At 38.0% G+C, this 18,746-nt stretch overlaps 1 long non-coding RNA gene across 1 annotated transcript; it reads right to left on the bottom strand.

Moving 5' to 3' along the window:
• Positions 1-5,074: 5,074 nt before the first annotated feature.
• On the bottom strand, positions 5,075-15,575 carry LOC120754594 (uncharacterized). Its single transcript, XR_005701483.2, has 3 exons — positions 15,439-15,575; positions 14,804-14,937; positions 5,075-5,805 (listed from the first exon to the last, which is right to left on the bottom strand). It is a non-coding gene; the product is annotated as an uncharacterized LOC120754594 (long non-coding RNA).
• Between the last annotated feature and the right edge of the window lie 3,171 nt (positions 15,576-18,746).

Raw genomic sequence — 18,746 nt, 5'->3', positions numbered from 1 at the left:
GTGAAAAGAATAGCTATTTGTATTTTGATGTGTATTATTTATCAAGAAAAAAATCTCAGAAAACAATCTTTTACTCCAGAGTAACTGTACGCTGGTTTGTGAGTGTGTGAGGAATACAGGCAGCTCTCTGTATGATCATACTCCTTTTAAGTTACACAAATATAAGGAGACGCATGCCAGTAACCACAGAGGAGATACATCTTTGCACTATATTTGGGACAAGACTGAGATTACCAAATGCAATTGCAACTGTGACAATTCATAGGAGCTATCTATAATCTCTCATAAAGCAGGCTGCATCCTGGGCACACAGGATGAAAATCTCACCTACTGATTCTGGAAAACAGGCTCATCCATCTGCAGGTTCCTCCCTTGCAGCACAGTTATCCCCCTCGTAATACAAGGACAGAAATCCTGCTTCGTTTCGCTGGGGTGAGGCTTGTGAGTAGCTGTTTGTTCTCCCCATGTTTGTGCACCTGAACTGACCCAATCCTGTCCCCAGCAAACTTTCAGGAGTACATGTAGATGTTTTACGTATGAGTTTAATAAACGGATTTCCATCAAATATAAACTACCCAACAGAGGAACAGCTTGTATAAAGCAATGCACATATCTGCCGTCATCACAGACCACCCGGGCTTTGCTCTCATGGTTACCATGATATCATCACAATCCCTCAGAGTGCATACTGCCTTCTGTCTCACCACGAATGTCAATTATTAATGCCTGATCATCATAACAGCACATAATCTAGAAATGCATTTTCCTTCTCCCCATGTATCTTAAATAAAAATATCCTCTCTCATAGTTTCTAACACAAAAGCACATGTTAAAAAAGAAGTGTTTGCAGATGTCCTAAATAATTTGCCTATCCTGGATTAACCGGTCTGCGAATTACCCACAACAAGAACAGTGGGTATTTATCACTGGAGGAGAGATAAGCAAGGCAGGTGGGAAATGTTTATACAGACCAGATAACTAAAGTTTCTGGTGCCAAAACAAACAGGTGCAGATTTTATTGATGCAACAAACAAGGAAACAAAACCAAACAAATATACAGTTGATGGGGAATATTTCTGTTCCATAGAAACAGTACCTACAAAGTAAAACAAAAGATGCTCTGTCTCCTGACGGCAACACTTTCAAAGCTGAGACTTCTCCTCTACCTTGTGAATATCAACATGAAGGATTACACCCAGGGGATTTCAAGAACATTGTCCCAGAACAATTGCTCCAGTGTACCTGAAGGAAATCAACTGACTTGTTCAGATCAGGTTTTTTTGTTTGTTTGTTTGTTTTTGGTTTTTTGGGTTTTTTTTTGGTGGTGGTGGTGGTGGCAGCCTGGGATGCATGGCAGTACAGCCAGTGGAATATGTTAGCAACATCTTCGCACTCATCCAATGGATAGAATACACTGGATCATTGGCCGGTTAGTGGGCCTCCATCACATCCAGGACCACATATCAAACTAAAACACTGATATAGGTGCAACCTGGGAGCTTTTATATGGGAATTGAATAACTTCTACTGTGCCCATGTAACCAATGTGGTTCACATATGAGAGCAACATTAGGGTGTGCAGGGTAGATCTAAACAGAAGATGCACACCAGCTTCTAGTGGTGTTCTGTCTGCAAAACCAGTAGAGAGCTCATCTGAAGCATACTAAACACCTTCAAAAGCATATACTATGAACTCTGGATCATGAGCACTGACTATTTTTACTCAAGAAACTCACTTTATTAAGTAGTAAGTCTTACTAACTCCACTGAGAAACTCTAGCCTCAATTTTTACCATCTATTTTGGACCAAATTAATTTTTTCTCCTTTTCACTGCTTTCAAACAACTAAGACTAACAATTTACCTTCCAGCTAAACTGGTTTTTTTTAATACATGTAAATGTAAAATATTTGTTTGTTAAGCTTTGTTTTTAAGAGAAATTAGATCAATTATGGTTGTATGGTAAAACATGCAATAAACTCCACTTTTAAGACTGTACAAAGACCTGAGCCGCTTTCTAAAAGATGTTTGATAGGTCTCATCAGAGCAGAAATTGGCTGTGAAGGTGCCTATAAAAATCATTGAGTAACATTCCATGTTCAAGCCTTATGCATGTTTTAAAAAGTCTTGTAAGCTTAAAAGAAAATCTATTTCAGCAATTCTTCTGGCTGAAAACCTGAGGTGGATGGAGATGGGCAGCTGTTTCACACTTGAATAATGATGAGATTTGACAGGGTGGTGTCAGTTCTGGGGAGCTGGAGGTTATGTTATTTCTCTGTAAATTACTGTACTGTTGCATTTCCTGCCCAAAGACAAACCATGAGATTATCCTACAATATCCAGCCTCAGAGCTGATGCTCCTCCTGATGAGACCACTAGTAAATAATTAATGCAGACAGCTGAAGCAATATCTTCCCATACACCTATTACCAGAATACTTATTACTCACTGCATATCTACTGGGTACTTCATTTCCCTAGTCTGGGCATGAAGATGCCCAAAGTGAGGAAAGTGGGGCAACCTGCCATGGAATTTTGGGCATCCACTCAGTAAGGCCCTTTATAGTGCTTGGATATACAGAAGGTTAGATGAGATGAGGAGCTTCCATTTATGCTAGGGGAGGGACATGCCAATGACCTCTAAGTAGCAGAACCACTTTTGAAAGCAGTCAAAGCTCCCTTACGTATCTCTCTCTTTCTCAAAAGCATGTGGCTGTGGATGAAATGTAGGGTAGCTGATGCAGTGTATTTTAACTCCCTAGCTGCCTGTGCTCTCTCCTCTGCAACCAATCCTTGAAATCATTACCTGACCTGAACTGTGAAATGCTCTTTGTTTCCCATCTCCCTTCTGCCCAGAAATGCTTCCCAGCCCTAGGGAAGGGATGGCAGAAAAGAGAGCAGCATGGAAACTAATGCTTCATTGCTTCATCAAGGTCGGGTTCTAAAAGGATTTCCCATAGAACAGAATCATCTGGCTGTGGAACACCACACTAAAAGGCAGCAGCTGCCCATTTCCAGCTCATCCATGTGATGGGCAGCACAGGTTATAGGCCGTCATCTCCTCCCCCAGTGCAGCTTCTTATAAAACTTATTTTCTCTTGACAATACTGCCCACAGTGAAGGAAAGGAATGCATTCTACAGAAAAACTAATATGCTCAGTGTAGCAGGTAATCGCTACAATGAGACCATCTTTTATTTGAAATATTGAACATTGTATAGGACCATCGCTGTAAACACTTGATGGTCTTAGGGCTCGCTCAATGAAAGTCCAGACTTTGATTTTAGGTTAGATTTTTGTCTCTGAATGCCTTCGTATATTTGTAGTTGTCCTTTTTCATCTTTACTGCTTCTTTATTGTTGCCATGTTTGCTAGAAATACCTGAAAATTTATCAGGAATTTTTTTTTTTTTTTAATTGATAATGTTTTGCTGATTTGAGAACTATCAGATCAGTTGTTTATTTAGTGATCTTAATGATAACTATTTTTAAGAGCTTTGACATGCAAAGTTACTGGATTTTTTTCAAGAAATCTTACTTAAATCTGAGTCTTAGCCACCGTAACTTACCACCCTGAACCATTTTCTTATTTATTAAAATAGAATTCTGTGTTTTCTTCTCCCTTTTCTATGTAACTGTTACCTGTAACCTAAATAATTTTCAAAAAAAAAAAAAAAAAATCCCAGCTTCCCTTTCTTCTTAGTCTCTCAGTAGTCCATTTTAGTGATTAGTACATGACATCCTTTACAGTGCTAGTAATCTATGTGGATTCAGTCTGTTTGAACTATTTACTGTAATTGCTCATTTCCTAGCTTTTTGAGCAACAATCTAAAAACAAAAATGAGAAATCCATATTTCAGAGCACGCTATCAGTATGTACCTGTAGCCTTACAAATGTTAGATTCTCAGTGACTAAGTAGAACAGGAAATTATTATACTAAAATGAAAATCAGAGTAGTTTCACACAATGTATTTTCTTCATACCAGCCTGCTGCTTCTCTTATCAGTAGTGCTTAGAAAATTATGATACCTTTAATTTCTTTCCCCAAAACAGAAAATCTGTACCTCTGTGAATATTCCTTCAGATTGCTGTCTAATACTATTCTTGTCTTGAGACAACTAGTGACTATGACAGCGGTAATTGTTTAAAGAACAGACAATTAACAAATTCACTAAAGAATTAGTTGACATATGAGCATATAGAATAATTCATAATTGCTTAGGAAATATTTTGCTGAAGTTAATCCACAGAAAGCTTGGGGATATCTGAACTGCTATTTAAAACAAAAGGCGTCACTCGTTTGTTAAACTGTCAGAAGAATCAGGTTCATCTTTCTATTGTGATATAACTCAATCCACTCGTGTGATGAGTCAAAATTTTTCCTTATACTTCAATTCCCAGCCTGAAAGATGTGTGACATTTACCTCAAGCTCTAGGTAAAGGCACTGTAACTCCTTGAGACTTCTCCTTTGATGCCCCTGAAGAGTCTTTTCAACTCAACTATTGTGTCTACACAACCTTCCCAGAGTACCTGCAATGACAGCCTACATGCCAAATTCATGGTCTGTGTATGCTGCCTTGCAGCAGAAGCACTTGAGCAAATCATTGAACACCTCAGTAGGGAGACCTGCTTAAAAGTCTTTTTCCATGGCCAAGTATCAGAGCATGGCCTTGGGAAATGGTACATGAAATGGGAATGACATGTATGGGAGACTGCTGCAACTTGGATAGAAGTTGGATATGGATCTGAAACAGATATTTTCACCATATCTCATTCTATGGTCTGCACAAAAATACCTTTGTGCCACATCCAGCTGTCAGCAATATCTACCTTCCTCTAAGTTCTTCAGAATTCTCTGGGGCCTCTCTCAATTACCAGTTTGGCCACTTCACAGAAATGCAAGTTACCAGTACAGAAACAACCCATCTTTTCCAAGACTTTTATTAAAAAATTTCCTCTGTTTTTCATGAGACACACTAGGGTATGTAGTTTCTGGACTAAGAGAGATAAAAAAAAAGAGATAAACACTCTCTGGGGGAAGATAATACTCTCTGAAGAGGTACTTGCTCCTTCATTGGAGGGTACATGTTCACTTAATGTACAGTTCTTCACTGGTGGTAAATGCAGCAGCTGCTGAGACCATGTCCAAGATAATCCTCATTATTAATCACAGTGTGGTTGGACACACACACCTTAATTCATGTAAGCAGATGGCCAGAAACTGCCAGTTTGATTTATGTGGTCCTAAAACATTGTGCAAGTAGCCAGAGGGACTAACCTGATCATCAGGCTGACTGACACTCATGAGTCAAAAAGTTACAGCATCCACTGAAGCTGTCTGTTCGCAGGCAAGCTGGAAAAAACTAAGATCCTAAGATGGACACAACTCAGGAGCATCTAATTATGTGAAGATAGTCCTGTCTGGATTGCCATCAAGAGAAGAACCTTTGGGAATGCTGCTGGGGGACAGAGGAGAATCTTTCATCTGCTATGCCTATTATGGAAATTAAATGTTGAGTTTATAGTCTAAAGTTTTCAAAATTCATCTTGTAAGAAGTATTATTGTCTTCAGGGAGATATCTTTTCATGTTATCCCACACATGACTGCACTTCTTTGTCAAAGAAGCATTTTTGCTTTGTAAGCATTGTCATTTGTGACCAATATGTGGGTTCAGGCACTTAGAGCTCTATTCGGTTTTTATTGTGCTGTACTTTCCAAGTCCAATAGGTGCTTAAAGTTATTTAAAGGCAGTATCATGGTTCCTCTCTTTCTTTCTTTCTTTCTCTCTTTCTTTCCCTCTTTCTTTCTAGAGGAAAAAAAAAGAAAGAAAATCAGAATCATAGAACCATTAATATTGGAAGACCTCTCAGATCATCCACTCCAATCTTGGACCAACGCAACCATGACAACCACAGCACTGAGTGCCACACCCAGTCATTTCTTGACTGCTTCCATGGATGGTGACTCCACCATCTCCCTGGGCAGCCCGTTCCAATGCTTAACCATTTTTTCAGGGAAGAAATTCCTCCTGATATCCAACCTGAACCTTCCCTGACACAGATGAAGGCCATTTCCTCTCATCATGTTGCTAGTGCTTGGGAGAAACAGTTATTTGGCTACAGCCTCCTTTCAGGAAGCTGTAGAGAACACTACGGTCTCTCCTGAGCCTCACCAGTGCTGAGTACATGGGGAAAATCCCTGCCCTGATCACATTGGTTTTTATACAGGCCAGGATTAAAACAGGTCATTATTAAAACTTTTCTCTTATTTTGGATCACATTGAGGTATCACTGGTTGCAATTGAAAGCTCAGCACCTTAAAATTCAGGTCTCTGAAGATTTAATAGAAGAGCGCAGTTTTAGGCAAGAGTTTGACATGTATTTCCTACTAATGTAGAGTTCAAACACTCAGAATAGAGAGCTTATTTTACATGTTGTACAGAATAAAGCATATTGATAAGCTGTAGCTAAGATGAAAAGCAGCCTACTCTATCTCATTGTCACAGCTTTTGTTATATGGCCTCTTCTATAGCTTTTCATAATAATCTGTGGGTTTGCTTATATTAGAGGAAATATTCAGAATAATTTCAGAATGCTGATCTTGTACTCTATTATAATTTAAGCCTAACCAAATATCTCACTCAGTACTACAACTATTCCCAGAATCATAGAATTGTTTGGGTTGAAAGGGACCTTGAGGATCATCTAGTTCCCACACCCTCCTATGGGCAACTAGACAAACTTGCTCAAGGCCCTATCCTGCCGTCCCTTGAATATTTCCAAGGAGGCACAGCTTATCTGGGGAACCTGTGCCAATGCATCACCTCTCTCACAGTAAAGAATTTCTTCCTAATATCTAATTTAACCCTGTCCTCTTTCAGTTTCAAACCATTTCCTCTTGTTCTGTCACTACAGGCCCTTGTGAAAAGTCCCTCTCCAGGTCTCTTAGGCACTGGAAGTTCCCCCAGATCCTTCTCTTCTCCAGGGTGAACAACCCCAGTTCTCTCAGCCTGTCTTCAGAGGAGAGGTGCTCCAGCCCTCTGATCACCTTCATAGCTTACTGTGACCTCACTCCAAGAGGTCCTTCTGGATGGCATTGCTTCCCTGCAGAATGTTGTCTGCACCACAGAGCTTGATGTCATTGGTCAAAGTGTCCAGGCTGCCACTCAAGATGTTAAATAGTGCTGATCCCAATACTGACCCCTGAGCACTGCCGCTTGTCTCCACTTGGTCCTCCAGCTGTAACCACAGCTCTGACTGTGACCATCCAGACAATTCCTTATCCACCTCGTGATCCATCCATCAAATCCATATCTCTCCAGTGCAGAGACAAGAAAGTCACGCAAGACAGTGTCAAATGCTTTGCACAAGTCAGTTGCCCTTCCCTCATCCACCAATGTGGCAATCCCAGTGTAGCAGGGCACCAAACGTTTCATGCATGATTTAACCTTTGTGAAACCATGTTAGCTGTCACCAATCGCCTTCTTATTTTTCATTATCCATAGCATGGTTTCCAGAATGACCTACTCCATGATCCTGCCAGGCACAGAGATGAGATGGACTAGACTAGTGCTCCAGGTCTTCCTTTTTTCTCTTTCTAAAAACAGGGATTATGTTTCTACTTTTCCAGTCACTGGGAACATCAGTGGACCTCCATGACTTCTCAACTAAAAGAAGCTACCCTACAATTCTTGAAGACATTCAATTGCTACAGTTAATATGCTTTCACAGGAATCTCTTGCTATTTAAAAGCCACAGAAAGCTGAAAAAGGGTCTTGCAGCCTGTAATTCCAAAAATACAGCAGATGTAATGTTCCCTCTCCTGAAGCTTCTGCTGCCCAATAGAGATCTGCATGGAATGTAAGAATTTACTCCAGATGTGCAAACACACAATAATACACATGCCCACTTCAACAAGTAATACAGACGTTGCCATCAGATTCTTAATACATCATCATTACCAGACTAAAAAGCATTATGATATTTTCACTTATGGCCAGTCAGACAGACTGACACACAACATATACACAGAAAATCACCTAACTTAGTCTCATAAAATGTAGAGAACTGATGTCTTGATAGGTAGTTCATTAATCAACTTTATAACTAAAACCTTTTGTATATATTTTTTAATTTCTCTTACTTTCTTCATTGGATTCCATGGTGGTTTTCTGTACCTTGTGTTATATGATCCTACCAAGTTTAATGCCATTAATTAAAATTAACTGTAACTTAGAAGTTAACATTTCAACAAGTCTTCAACTCATTAGTTAGCTCCTAGCAATAGATGCATGCCTGAAATAATTTTACTTTCAACTGGTATAAATACTTACACTTAAATATCAAGGTTTTTAATGCTTTTTCTGTTACTGTTTCTTGAAGACTGAAAATGGTTGCCAAACTAAAAGTGTAAAAATATATTTATGCCATGTTTTCCATAGAGTAGAGCTTGCTACTGCTGTGTCTGCTACAACTTTGAAAGCACATTGCAGCACAATAGAACTTCAGTATTTTTGTGTGTAAGGATGCACTGGCATACTTAGCATACACAAACTTATTTGTTGCCACACAGGGTAACAGGAGATAGTAATTATTTTTAAAAATTAGCATTTAAAGCTTTGCCATTTAACATTTTGGCTGTATACCAGAGAGTATAATGGTATGACTGGTACTTTGAAACCATAAGCAACGTATTTAAAATTTTGCAAATAATTGCTTTAATTTGAAGTTAAGAAAAATAAACACAAAACTTCAACAAAACTATTAAAATTCAGTTTATGTAACCAAGTAGGATTCTTGATAACTTTCAATCAAGATTTGGATAGAAACAAAGAAAGCAAATCACAATAGCACACATGCAGGCTTTTTGTTGGTAGCAGAAGCAACTTTCATGAAAAATATTTACAAACTGGATATAGCTATGAATTCTCCACTATCATTGAGATTTCCTAACAATGTGACAAACTTGCATGGATAAAATTTGTAGATGTATATTTCTAAAGAAAATACTACTGGCCCCTCTGTATTCCTGAAAGAAGATCAGGGTTTGGCAGCAATGAAAACTTCAGAGAAATATAATTGAAATCATCAAAGAGAAATCTAATTACCTAGTGATGCGCAGACTGTAGCATATTATTTTTTTGTTCACACAATGAGTATTTTTACTTCTCTACTTCATGGCAACTGAAATATTTTTCTACCTCCATTTCTTAATTAAAGAAAGGATGACTTTTAAATATCTCAGCTTTAAACATAAATATAAACATATATAAAAATATCCATATTTAAATATATCCATTTTCAAGATATATCTTTAGTTTCTTCTATAGTCAACCCTTGTCAAAGAGTATTCCAAGCAGCAAACATTATCTGACGTAAAATAAAACCACTTTAAAAGACTGATCTATTTTGTCTTAAGTTTTTCAGCAGCTCTGTATTTATCTTTTGAAGAGTTGGACGGGAATACATGTGGGCTTTTATTTTCTTCAATAATATGTACACACTCAATTTTTATTTTCCCACTGTCTAAAGTGGGAATATCTCAGTCACTAGGAAAAGTTGTGCTCATGTGTCTTATCACAATGATTGTGGATATTTTTGTTACCAAGGTCTTTCCTAGAAAAATTAAATTACATGTATAAAATACTACATATCTGGTAAGGCCTTCAGTCTATTCACATTTTTTCCCATGGATTTGTCTTCCTTTCCAGTTCTTCAACCATTGCCATACTGGTTTGCAAAAGATTCAAGATGCAATTTTATATCACTTTTGCTGCAAAACTTAGGTTTGCGTGGCCAGCTTAATTGGCGATATGTATACATATACACACACACACACACACATATATACACATATATATACATACACAAAATATATACATAAAATCCATGGTTTTGGGGTTTTTTTTCCCCTCAATTTCTAGGTGTCCTTAAGTATATTTCACCAGGATTCCAATTTGCACAGACAAAGACAAGAATACCAGTTCTGTTTTCCTTCTGTAATGCACTTCACACTGTAGCCAGCTTTCACTAAAAGACACAGTACCCACATGTATGTGCCTTGGGGATAACACTACTCTTAACACCTCTAATGCTTACTACTGCACTAAAGTAAGGCTGGCTATACTTTTCTGTATCCGGCTCTGTATTTTTCTCTAGTCAGACAATCTCTGCAATTGCAAGCCTAACTGGATTGTTTCATTCAATAAGAAGCTGACATTTCCCCTGATTAGTGTCAGTCTATAGCATTGACTTTTTTGTAGTGGTTTAATTAATGTGTGCATTGCAAACTCTGATCCCATAAAATATTGACAGAGGCACATGAAATGGCAGTGCCTAAGAGAGAGCCATGACTGCCAGTCCCATTTTCTGCAAAGGTGTATGGGAAAGTACCTCTCGAACAGAAAGCACAGGTGAATAATTAAATGTTGGCAAACTTAAGGTCTGTACCTTAAAGTAAACACAGTTGGCTGTGCCACAAACAGAAAGAGTCAAATCAGACTTACCATCAAAGTTAACCAGTCCTGCACATAAAGATTCCATCTTAAATTTGGAGAGGTGAGCAAAACTAAATACAATCCAAGTTTAGAATAGCAATTTCCACAACTTTAGGATAACTAACATTTTATTTAAGTTCTGTTCTCACAGTCTTGAAGAGCAGCCAGAAGAATACACAGTTTAATAATAAAGCCAAAAGAACACATAATTTCCCCCAGAATCTTCTCTTGCAAAATATCTGCCAGTCAGATTCACTGATGTGAGAGTAGAACAGAGAAATCTGTGGGTGAAAAAATTACTTTTCTGGGGAGTTGATGACTTCAAAAGAGAGTCAAACCTATACGTTTTACAGTGTTCCCTAGCCACTGTGACAAATTTTCCACATAAAGGTCAAATGTGCTCCACAGGATTCTTCTTACCAACTGTGTAACAGTAAATAAGATTGTGAACATGACCCTAGAGGTTTGTGAGTAGGATGTTCCAGAAAAAAATGTAATCTGTTTTGGAACCAATATCCCTCAATATACATATGAGAAGGACGTGAGATTGTTTGCTAACTCACAGTGCAAGGCCATCTATTTTCACCGTCCTTTGGCACAAAGTCGCTGAGAGGTAAGAAGGCAATTACTGTGGGAATAAAGTAATCTGAAGAAGAAGACTATAGAGAACTTGGTGTAGCCCTGTATGTTTATGGAGAGTTCCTGAGGGCCTCACACTGAGACAGCTCAGCTTTACAACAACAAAACAGATATGTCTCATAGTTAAACATAATGAGAGAAAAGTTTGATTTTCTTTGGAGTGTTTTAGAAATTCTCTCAGTTGTCTGCACTCCCCCAGTCCATGCAGATAAGAGGAGTTGTGGGGGCAGAAGAGTACCCACTTGCTGGAAGCTGCATAGAGTGAAAGCAAATGCAAAAAATACCAATTACAATGCCATTGCTCCTCAGGCATGACTGTACTGCTACCTACTCACCAAATGCCCATGTCTGTGGGTTGTCTCTAGTTTACTTTTACTATAGTTAAGGAAATACTGTATCACTTGTCGTTCAGATAGATGGCATGAATTTAACTATGGTACTGTTTTCTCCTTGTTATTTTAAAAGACGTGTTGCTTTTCAAGGTTTTTTTTTCGTTGTGGGTTTTTTGTTTTTTGGTTTTTTTTGTTTTGTTTTTTTTTTTGTTTTGTTTTTTTTTTTTTGCTTGGAAGACAGAAAAGTACAGCTACTTTGTTAGCACAAGACAGATTTACCACTATAGACCCATTTGTTTTGTTATTTTTATACCTAAACAGTGGTAGAGGTAATTCCAACATGGATAACGTGCTATTTACAAAGCATGTTATAGTAAGCCAAAATTAATCCAGAACTTCCTCCCACCTTCAGTTTTGTTTATTAAGACTTGAGTTACTTTAATTGGAATAAGCTCAGCCCACATGAAAGAGCTTTGCAGTATAAGATTTACATTTGTTAGAGAGTACAGTAAAATCTAAGGGGTCATTCTTAGGCAACTGAGCTAGATTTTGAACTAAGAAACATAGGAGTTTCTCTGATACTGTGGAGCACTATACCACAAGAATAGGAGACAGAAAATTAAAGATCATTAACTTTTTCAAACACAGAGACAAAAAAGAGACTGTTAAAAATAAGCAAACAAACAAACAAAAACAAGGGCACAGCGAAAAGAGAGCAGTGACAGGTCACTTTCTTCCATGAGCAGAGAAAGGCAGGAAAATACAGCTCTTCATTTGTGATCATTGTCATAGTTTAAGTCCAGGTGGCAATTAAGTACCATGCAGCTTCTTGATCACCACACTCACCCCTGACCCTGCCACCAGTCCCACAGTGGGATGGGGAGGAAAATTAGGAAAAGAAACTAAAACCTGTTGGGTAAGGACAGTTTAATAACTGAAACAAAATAAAATTTAATAATAACAATAATTGTAATGGAAAAGGAGACAACAACATGAGAGAGAAAGGAAAAAACCCAAGAGAAACAAACGATGCACAGTAATACCGCTGCTCGCCAGCCATGCCAGCCCATTCCCAAGCAGTCACCAACTCTCCCCCAGTTTATGTACTGGGGATGATCTTTTCGGGATGGAACATCCCTTTGGCCGCCTTGGGTCACCTGTCCCAGCCATGCTCCCTCCCAGCCCCTTGTGCACCTGCTCACTGGCAGGCCATGGGACACTGAAAAGTCCTGGATTTAGGGTACGCCCCACTTAGCAACAACCAAAACATCAGCATGGTATCAATGTGGTATCAGTTATTCTCATACTGAATCCAAATTACAGCTCTGTACCAGCTACTGGGAAGAAAAGTAACTAGTCCAGCTGAAACCAGGGCAGTAATTCATGCATGACCATAGTTTTGTGGGAAGAACAGCACCCCTTCCTTCCTCTGTACTTTTTACTCCAGAAAGCCCGTGGAATTTTTCTTTTTTGATATCCTGTATTATTTCATAAGAAGAAAATTATACTAGGCTTCCAGAAAACCTGTAAAAGATGTTTCTACCCTAATAACACTCAGTGTTTTATAAGTTGCTTATAAAAACAAAAGGACAGTATCTTCTAGACAACAATGTAATCTGCTTAGGTGTGAGGATTAAAAAAATCAGTGCGCTACAAATATAATGAGCTGGCAGTCATTTCAGTAGAACTCAGTGACGTCAGATATGGTCTTTTGAAGTTCAGCAGTTGAAATGATCTACATTATTACAAGTTTAGAAATGGATCAAAAGTTCTTTGATCAGCATAAAATGTCCCATAAATTATTTTGTTTACATTTGCAAATAATTAATTTTAAAATGCAATGTGTTTTGGTGATCTGCCTCGAGGAAAGGGAGGTCCACGATTCAGCAGAAGGATGCAGCTATTATTTCCTGTGTTCTAATATTTATAGTTCTGGATAGACAGTGAAATCTCTTGTTTTCATATAGGTTGTTCAAGCAGATACTTAATTTTCTTATAGTTTTCCGATATAGATATGTAAAAATTACAGACTCACAGAATAGTATGAGTTGAAAAGGACCTTAAATACCTTGTAGTTCCAACCCCCCTGCCACGGGCAGCAATGCCTTTCACTGGATCAGGGTGCTCAGAACTCCATCCAGCCTGGTCTTGAACACTTCCAGGAATGGGCCCTCCATGGCTTCTCTGGGCAGCCTGTTCCAGTCCCTAACCACTCTTACAGTACAGAATTTCTTCCTAATGTCTAATCAAAACTTCTCCTGTTTGAAGCCATTCTCCCATGTCCTGTCACTACTCGCCCATAAAAGAAGTCCCTCTCCACCTTTCTTGTAGGTATTGCAAGGCCACAGTTAGGTCATTCCAAAGCCTTCTGTGCTCCAGACTGAACAATCCCAGTTCTCCCAGCCTTTCCTTGTAGGAAAGGTGTTCCATCTGTGTAACCATCTTGCTGGTCTCCTCTAGACTCATTCCCGCAGGTCCCTGTCCTTCCTGTGCTGGGGCCCCAGAGCTGGATGCGGGGCTCCAGGTGGGATCTCACCAGAGCAGAGCAGAGGGGCAGGATCCCCTCTGTTGCCCTGCTGCCCACGGTGCTCTGGATGCAGCCCAGGGCACATTTGACTCTCTGGGCTGCAAGTGCCCATGGCCAGGTCAGGTCCAGCCTCTCATCTACCAGCAAGCTGTGTCTTTTTTGTGGAAATGTCTGTAGCTTTAAAGTTCAGGCAATTCTATGAATTTATTTATTTATTTAATCAAGTTTTTTTAAACCAGCTTGTTCTAAGATTGGGGAATGTTATGGTGATAGATGGATTTTGAGATTTTTTAGCTTTTAGCATAACAATCAGACATGATGCAAAATAGGCTTGGAGCAGAGACTGTAATAAACCCAGAAATTAACATGAAATCTTTGAGGATTTCTAGATACAGATGAGATACATTTTAACTTTTCCAAAAAGCATTGAAAAGACCAGTCAAATGGGGAGGAACAAAAGAGAGAAATTTCAAAATGTTTCAAAATGCCATTATACATTAATAGGAAATAAACCCAGAATAAAGTATAAATGGAAGCTATAATAAAAAGAACTAAGAAATAAGGAGGAAGTACATAATTGTGTGAAGAGAGGAAAATACGTTGGAAAAGAAGAACAAAAGTGAAAAAACGTCACAGCGGGTAGACTTGATTCCCTCTTAATCAACATACAGAAATCAGCCTTACAGCTGACCAGAGGGGAGATTTGTCATAAGTAAAGCTTATCTTAAAGGCAAAACTGAATCACTTTTTTTACACCTAATTATATATATATATGAAAGAAAAATAAAAAGAAAAATTTTAAAATGCATACCATGGCATAATCCAGACTAAGCAAGAAGAAGAAATTATACCAGCATATCAGTGTTTCCAGTTCACACAGCAAAAAGGTTATATTTCTCAATAGCTCTTTCCATCATATGAGTCATATCTAAGCAATCCTTTTACCTGTTGATGAAGACATTCAGACAGGATTAATTTCCTGACCTGAGAGTTATTAGTCACATGCTTAAATGCAACTTAAAACATGTGTATTAACTTCTGAAAGCTTATTCATATGCTTGAACTTAAACATGTACTTCACCATAGAGCAGCCTAAACCCCTAGGTATTTCTCATCCTCACCTCACCCTGTGCACACTGCAAAGCATCAACCACTTTGCTAATGATATTTTGAATATTTGATGCGACCCATCAGGTCCTTTGTTGGCTGTGTTCCTTTGTCCTTGTGAATTTAGGGAAATAATTTTGATTTGCACTTATACTAGCCCATACTCTAGGGGAAGGTAGCAAAGAAGGGTTGGCCAAAAACCCTGACTGAAGAGTACTCTGGAGGCAAAATAAATTACATCTGAAATGACAAATGAGGAAGCATCAGAGTCACCCATTAGAAAAATCCTGTTTTGAAGAGTACATGTGAAAATTGCATGTGAAGAGGATGTGGACTTACCCCTCAGCTGAGTTGTAACTAACAGTGATTCCTTTCCACTACAGAATCTAGATCTGCAAATCCTCTCCTGAAAGCAGGAATTCCCAAACACTGCTCTGCAGGGCGCACAGCAGGAACCAAGCAGCATTACAACACATCTCAGGTTTTGGATAGTATAGCCTTTAGGAACCATGCCCACTATTTAATACAACCAGCTCCAGCTGCCCTCCTGAGCAGTTGCATCAAGTCAATAAGAGACTTTAAGTTTCAGTGACTTTGCAATTATTCACAGAGATGTTTTCTGTGTCTTGATGAGACAAACAGCAGGTAGTTATTTGCACATATGATTGTTGAGAAGCGTCTGGGCAATGACTACAGCCAAACTCTTGTTAACAGGGAAAAACAATGATGAAACAGTGCCTTTACTATTATTCATTGTTATTGAATTAAAAAAAAAAAAATAGCCCTTTTGAGTTGTACTAACCAGCATAAAATAAAAGAATCGTTATTTCCTCATGAATGTGGTTTGCTGCCCAGAGGCTGATACCCTGACTAAATCTGAAAGTCCTCTAGTTATTTTATGAAAGGGTTGATTCATGAACAGTGAATTGTAATGAGCTAAAGCATTATCAGTTTTCATAATTTACTGTATTAATGAGCTTTAAAACTACACAATTATGCATATTGCAGTAGTTAATACATATATACATATAGATGCATAAATGGAAAATGAGATTTCTGTTATCTACAGATAATCTTATAATTCAAAAGTGTAAAAGATGGTGTGTTTTGTTTTTCTTATCACACAGGGCTTTAAGGTTTAAAATAATTTAATAAAGGTTTCTGATGAAGCTGGAATAGTTGGTGACTCATAGGTCATCAGTGGGTGGCAGGTGAGAGAAGGGAAAGCCTAAAGCAGTTAAGGTTTTAATGAGACTCAGAGCTGGTTTCCAATTCAGAACATTTGTATTTATTATTTTTCCTGTTATTTTAACCACAATGTTAAATATATTCTCTTTTCTCTTGTTTAGTCTATTTTGTTCTTTCCCTTTTCTGCAGTTTCTATAAGAGTTTTAAAAAATTGAAGGATTAGTAAATACAATTATATTTTAACGATAATGTCATTCAGTTATGAGCTTAGTTTCTTAAGACTTCATAAGTTTTGACTAAAAAAACTACTATTAAAAAAACTACTATTAAAATATCATAACTTCAGTGCTGCATCTTAACTTATTCAGCAAGTATTTATTTAGAATTTAACTTGTGAAGAAAAACCAAAATTTGACAAGTTTCTACAATTTCCCAAGTAAATTCAACTGAATATGTTAACTATTTCATATGTCAGGAAAGCTGTCGGCACCAGTTTAGCTGAGATTTCATGATAGGACCAGGAACCAAACTTTGGATATTATGTTTTAACATAAGAGACTGTTCTACCTAAATTACCTCAAGTGCATCCTCAGCTGAATTGCTGAAGCTGATCTTTTTACTGTCAATGGATTTCAGCCCTAATCATATGATGGGGAATCTCTCCTCTCAACATGTGAATGGGAGGCAGCCATGCCCACAGCAACCATTCCTTTGGAGAGGATAATTCTTTAAGTCAGCTGGACTGAAAAGAAACTGTGAAAAGAAATGCAGCATTGTCCCTAGTGGAAAACAGAAGCCAAAGATAAAATTTAGAGATATTTTGACTACATTAACTTCTTTGAATAGCTTCTGGTCTTCACTTTTCATAGTCTTATGTTCTTCCATGGGAAAGAAAAGCCTGGTTTCATGCATTTTTTTTTCCACTAGAAATATATATCATCACTGCACACTGGCAGATTCAGTTACTTCTCATTAAAAAACAGAAAAAATATAGTTCTAGTAAGCCCCATTCTTTTTCCACTCTTTCTAGATTCTCCAGTCTATTCTGTTGTTCTTCACTGAAGATTTCAAGGAGTGAACACGACCTCTCCTCCTCACACACAGGAGCAATAGAACCTCTTGTGCTAAGCAGAACGTGAGAACAAATAATTTATATAGCTCACAGCCTGTCAAAATCAAAACAACTTCACAGAGCTTTTCATTATCACATAAACTTAGTGACAAGGCAAAAGAAAGTCTGAAGATCTGTCCTCACGCACCTCTGCACCCCTTTTATTTTGACAAAATTAAGCAGGTGCTGAGATTGAAATCTCTTTGGGTCAGCTCTGCCGAACTGTCTGGAAAGACAGGGTTCTTTCCCTTTCCAGATGCATAGGACTGTGATCTGCCTGAAATCCTCAGCATCTATCCACATCTAGACGACATATGTTTTCTTACATGTGTTCTATGTAACAGAATAAATAGCGTTTCTTACTATGATGAAAGAAATAAACCAATGAACCACCAGCCCAATAGCAGCACAGAACTGTGTTACCTTCTCCAAAGCATTTTGAGCAGGACTGACAGCATAATATGCACAAATTTCTTACTGTGTTCCAAACAATTCAAAAGGGACGGAGCACCCTGATCCTGCAGCAAAATGATGTTTGATGCTGAATTCTCCTGCAACTTCAACTTATCTTAAAGAATCTCCACAGCATTAGGAGTATCAACCCAAAACAGGATAGAGGCAGAGGATTATTACAACCCAGAAGACTAATCTAATGACTAAATCTAAATGAAATCTTTAAAAAAAACCCCTAGGATTTAAAATAATTGGATCATAATTCTTATTCTAAGACGAGCAGTCACATGTGGATTCTGCTCCAGTCGCCACACTATGACTGCATGTTGTCATGTTGGTGCATTGAAAGAAAAAAAAATCAGACTGTAACCAAAGGAAAGAATATTCATCTTCCACATTAGCATCCATGGTGTCAAAGGCAAACATTAATGAACTTCATGTTTCAAAACCTCTAATGTGAAAGCTGTCCTTGGTCAATTAGAATGACCCTAAAGCTCTACCTGCTATTCACATCAGTTTAATAATCTCTGTGCACAATATTTCTAAAGACCTTAGCAGCAGTAAAAGTGATTTTTTGTTTTTATTTTCTTCTTCTGCAGAGCTCACATTCGATCATTATAAAGAATATGCTTTCCACACAGCTGCTTCTACGCATGTTCAAGTGTCTAATGAAGGGGGGAGAAAAAAAAAAAAAAGTTGTTCTTTAACACACTAAGGTAGGACTAGGGATTGCTTTGACCTGGATTTCATTGACCAAACCTACAAAAAAATTCAATTACTTGGATTTTTTACGGATTTTTTAAAATCCTATTAACTAATTATTTATAGGCCAGAAAAAAGAAGATAACACTTTGCTAGGCATTGCACACAGCAAGAAGGAGAGTTTCTGCTCTTA

This window comes from Hirundo rustica, chromosome 6 (assembly GCF_015227805.2).
Source record: "Hirundo rustica isolate bHirRus1 chromosome 6, bHirRus1.pri.v3, whole genome shotgun sequence".
Lineage (NCBI taxonomy): Eukaryota > Metazoa > Chordata > Aves > Passeriformes > Hirundinidae > Hirundo > Hirundo rustica.
The sequence above is the reverse complement of the archived record's forward strand: the minus strand, read 5'-3'. Positions and strand labels throughout refer to the sequence as shown.